Below are 5,480 nucleotides of genomic sequence, written 5' to 3' on the forward strand. Positions count from 1 at the left end.
GCATGTTATATGTGATCAGTGCTAGCTTTGTCCATGTGACATATATGTTTGTGATGTGAATCGTCTATCTCCTGTCATATAACTCTGTTCCTTCCGCGTGTCTTATACCTGCTAGTTTTATGTACATATATGTGCTCTTGTCTTGTTAATTCCCTTTGTTTAGGATGTCTGCTGTAGTTTCTATTTTCTCAAGCAATATGAAAATATCAAAAAGCGAGTGAGTTCAATCTTAATCTCCCTGTGCCGTTTGTAATTTTATTTGTCATCGTCATTGGTTATTTTAGGTTTATATTTCCTTGCAATCATCATATGTATTCTGTCACCTAGCTTTAGCCGAGCATACTCGTCGTTGCCTAGTCCCTGTGGAGAACACAACATCCGTAGTTTGGGAAAAATATTCCACTACACTTTCAGTTGATCAATATGTGTGTGAGGCGAAACCCATGTGTAGACAGTAGCCCCTGAGACTATGTCCGAATTAGAACAATCCGGACAGAGGATAAAAAACAAGTTGATAACGTGTCGTATATGTTGTTGGACAGGCTTCTATGCTGGCGGCTACTGACCAGGCCGCAGAGATTGCCGAGCTCAATCGGAAGCTTCGGCTATCCAATGAGGAACTCAACCGCATCAACAAGTAGTTTAACGAAACCCAAGGTATGCGGCACTACTACATACCCGAAAGTTAGATGTGTGTTAGTCGTTTAAACTGACTAAAATGTTATAAATATACTCATAGTTGGCGCAACCGAAGCCGAGTCCCTCAAGAGCGCCCTTGCCCAAGCCAAGAAGGAGGCGGAGGTGAGCAAGGTGGCCACAGACAAAGCGGACAAGGAGTTGGAGGTGGAGCAAACCACCCACCAAAGACATGAGGCGCAGGTGGGGGAGGTCGAATAGGAGCTCAAGGACGCCATCGCCAAGTGCGAGTCCTTAGAGCAGAAGAGTTCAAAACAGGCCTCCGAGCTCACCAAAGCGTTGGAAAGCGCAAAAGAAGCCCAGGTTGAAGCCCAGGGCGCTCGCCAGGAGATCCAAGAGGCAAGTTAGATAGCGGCCGGTAAGGCCTTTCTCATGCAGAGTAAATTTACAAGGAAGAGATATATTTTGCTGACCCGGGTTTGGAGTTCTCCAGGCGCATTTACGGATCTGCCAAGGAGCATTGATGACGCCGCTGAGTTCTTCCGCGCTGAAGAGGGGAGTTCCACGAAGAAGCTATTATGGTTGTAATAACTTGCGCCAGAGTATCTGGCGCCCCTCAGCGATCAGCTGAAGTAGCTGACGGAGCTGCACAGGCTGGCCGGACTGGCTATGAAGGACGTGATAGTCCGTCTTTGGCCAGCCGAGCCCATACCCAGCAGCTACTTTGGACTTGTGAAGCGGCTGGTCAAGGCGTGTGTCGGTGTCAAAATCGGCGGATCTCGGGTAGGGGGTCCCGAACTGTGCGTCTAGGCGGATGGTAACAGGAGACAAGGGACACGATGTTTTACCCAGGTTCGGGCCCTCTTGATGGAGGTAAAACCCTACGTCCTGCTTGATTGATATTGATGATGTGGGTATTACAAGAGTAGATCTACCACGAGATCAAGGAGGCTAAACCCTAGAAGCTAGCCTATGGTATGATTGTTGTTCGTCCTACGGACTAAAGCCATCCGGTTTATATAGACACCGGAGAGGGCTAGGGTTACACAGAGTCGGTTACAATGGTAGGAGATCTACATATCTGTATCGCCAAGCTTGCCTTCCACACCAAGGAAAGTCCCATCCGGACACGGGACGAAGTCTTCAATCTTGTATCTTCATAGTCTTGGAGTCCGGCTGATGATGATAGTCCGGCTATCCGGACACCCCCTAGTCCAGGACTCCCTCAGTAGCCCCTGAACCAAGCTTCAATGGCGATGAGTCCGGCACGCATGTTGTCTTCGGCATTGCAAGGCGGGTTCCTTCTCTGAATAATTTATAGAAGATTGTGAACACCAGGATAGTGTCCGGCTCTGCAAAATAAATTCCACATACCACCGTAGAGAGAATGATAATTACACTAGTTCAATCTGCTGACGTATTTGGTGGCGTGACGTCACACCACTACCAAGCCTTTACTTGAATTGTTTTTATTGCACCACCTCAGCATGTTTAGCGAAGCGGTTTCCTTGGCACGTCTTGTCGAAGCAGAGATCGTGTTCCCCTTATTCCGGGATTCCCATTAATACGGACGTGGGTAACCCAACCGCGCCATTGATTGCGGCGCTTGGGAGATAAGCGAGTTTTATCAGTCCTGTGGGGACGCATGTTTCGGTCCGCCCATATAAGGGGATAAAGATCCAATCCTTTTACCTGCACCTTCTTCCTCCTTGGCTTATCCATCTCCGCAAACTCGAGCTCCAGCGCCCAAGTCCGCACATCTCACCTCAACCTTCTCCAACTATGTCCTGTAACGCCCCAGATATAATTTCCATATTTGTATCCAACTCTTGCCGTCTCCGGCGCTAAGTTATATTTATTTCTCGGGTTCGGGTTTTTGTCTCCGTGTGTTGTCTTCGTTTTCATGCATCTCATACCATGTCATCATGTGCATTGCTTTTGCATACGTGTTCATCTCATGCATTCGAGCATTTTCTCCGTTGTCCGTTTTGCATTCCGGCGCTTCGTTCTCCTCCGGTGGTCATTTCTACCTTTCTTTCGTGTGTGGGGTTTAAACATTTCCGGATTGGACCGAGACTTGCCAAGCGGCCTTGGTTTACTACCGGTAGACCGCCTGTCAAGTTTCGGGTCATCTGGACTTCGTTTGATACTCCAACGGTTAACCGAGGGACCGGAAAGGCCTCGTGTGTGTTGCAGCCCAACACCCCCCAAATTTGGCCCAAAACCCACCAAACTCTGCTCCATGTCCTAGAGCGTTCGATCACGATCGTGTGGGCGAAAACCACACCTCATTTGGACTCTCCTAGCTCCACTTATGTCTATTTATAGACCCACTCCTCCAAATCCCGGATCCCCTCGTCTCAAACCCTAGCTAAAAAAAAACAGCTCCCAGCCACCGACGGACATGTCCGCCGGCTGACCGGACACGTCCGCCGGCGCCGCCGCGTGCCGCCTCCCCGCCGCCGCTCGCCTCTTCCCCGCGGCCGACCACGACCACCGCCGCGGACCACCGCCGCCTCCGCGCCGCCGCCAGCGGCTCCCCTCGCCGCCCGGGAGCACCGGCGCCGCGCCGCCCGCCTCCACGCCGGCGCTGCCCCGGCAGCCTCCTCCCCGACCGGCGGCCGCGTCTCCGGCGAGCTCCGACTCCGGCTGCTACAGTGTCTCCGGCGCCGCCTCGGGAAGCGTGCCGATCCAGATCTGGATCAGGGCATAGGTTGACTTTTTCCCCAAACCCTAGTCCATGATGCATTCTTTGACTGCCCGTAACTTTGCAACCGTAGCTCCGTTTTGGGCGTATGATATATCAAAATCTTCGCCTCGGCATGTACATCATTTCATTCCATTGCATCATTTGCATTTGAGGTCATCTTAATGCCCAAAATTCTGTTAGAAGGAGGCTTCGTGAGTTAAATTGCAGATCCGTTAGTTCATCATGCACTTTTGTCATTTTTTGCCATGTTTAATTCGTGCATGATATGCCTGTGCCCCTTTGGGATGAATTGTTAAGCATTTTGTCTTCTTTCCAGAGGTGCCACCCATGCATTTTTAGGATGTGTGTGTTGTCTTGTGCAAGCTTGTGAAGAGAGGTACCTGAGATTGCTGATTTCAGAGACTTAGTGATTTTCACTAAGTCTGGGATATTTTAGTTCATGATGCTATATGTCCAGCTTGTTTCCTAGTGATCCGTGCCTCTTTTGAGGATGATGAGTAAGGGAGTTTTGATATTTATGTTATGCTCTATCCATCCATGTCTTTGTTTGCATATGTGGAGTGCTCTAGGTTGACTCAATCAAGCTCAACTTTTGCTTCGTTGTTAATCTGGGCAGATCGTCAACTTGTTTGCGATTTTGCCGATGCTACCGTTAGTGTTCCATGATTGCTATGCCTTCGTTCTTGCCATGTGTAGCTAGCACTTTGTGCCTTCTTGCTGGTTATATGCTTTCCTTTCCATGACTTGCACCGTAGTGAGTGCATCGAGCTCGTTTACATGCCTTCGTGAGTTATATTTCAGCGTCTCTCAGTTTTCACTAAGTCTGAAAACTGATTGTGTTCGAGCTATGTTCGTGAGCTCGGTAGACTATTTTGTGGACCCTTTTGGCCCCAGGTCACTTTGGGTGTTTTTTTAAGCTTGTTGAGTAGCTCCATGCCATGTTCTTACTTGTCATGTTCAGGTTTTCTATCATGTTGTTTTGCTGCTCCGAAGAGAGCATCGTGATCTGATATTCCAGACTAGTGTTAATTTCACTAAGTCTGAAATCTGTTTTGCATTTGCGTTTTAGCCATGCTTGTTTGAACCTCTTAATGGATGAATTTGCCTATGGCTCAGTGCTAGTGTTTTGTCAAACATCTTGTGTACATCACTGCCATGTATTTTTTTTCATGTTTGGTGGCTGTAGCATGTTCATTTCGTTGCATTTAGATGCCTACTTGCTGTAAATCGCATACCGGTGTCATATCTTAAAACGCTCGCCATTTCCAAACCGTAGCTCCGATTCCAATGATCTTTATATCGTTTTCAAGCGATTTCATCCCCTCTATCCAGTGGCACACTTGGTTTTCCAAGTTGATGCCAGGTCCATGCATTTCCTGTCATATCTTGCATTTTGCATCCCGCATCGCATCCCGCATAGCATATCGTCTTTTCATCATATTGCTTGGTCTTGCCGTGGTTGATTGTATCCTTGTTGCTTGTTTGTCTTGTTGGGTAGAGTCGGGAGACGAGTTCGCTACCGAGGAGCCCATTGAGTTTGCTTGTGAGGATCCAGCCAACTCTGACAACTGTGCAGGCAAGATGATCATACCCTCGAAATCACTACTATCTTTGCTATGCTAGTTTGCTCGCTCTTTTGCTTTGCCACTGCTACGATGCCTACCTTTTGCTTGTCAGCCTCCCAATTGCCATGTTGAACCTCTAACCCACCATTATCCTAGCAAACCGTTGATTGGCTATGTTACCGCTTTGCTCAGCCCTTCTTATAACGTTGTTAGTTGCAGGTGAAGATTGGAGCCGTTCCTTGTTGGAACATTTATTTACTTGTTGGGATATCATTATATTGCTATGTTATCTTAATGCATCTATATACTTGGTAAAGGGTGGAAGGCTCGGCCTCTCGCCTAGTGTTTTGTTCCACTCTTGCCGCCCTAGTTTCCGTCATATCGGTGTTATGTTCCCGGATTGTTGCGTCCCTTACGCGGTTGGGTTATAATGGGAACCCCTTGATATTTCTCCTTGATTAAAGCTTGTCCAGCAATGCCCAACCTTGGTTTTACCATTTGCCACCTAGCCTTTTCTTTTCCTTGGGTTCTGCAGACTCAAAGGTCATCTTATTTTACCCCCCCCCCCC

This window comes from Triticum dicoccoides, chromosome 4B (assembly GCF_002162155.2).
Source record: "Triticum dicoccoides isolate Atlit2015 ecotype Zavitan chromosome 4B, WEW_v2.0, whole genome shotgun sequence".
Taxonomy (NCBI): domain Eukaryota; kingdom Viridiplantae; phylum Streptophyta; class Magnoliopsida; order Poales; family Poaceae; genus Triticum; species Triticum dicoccoides.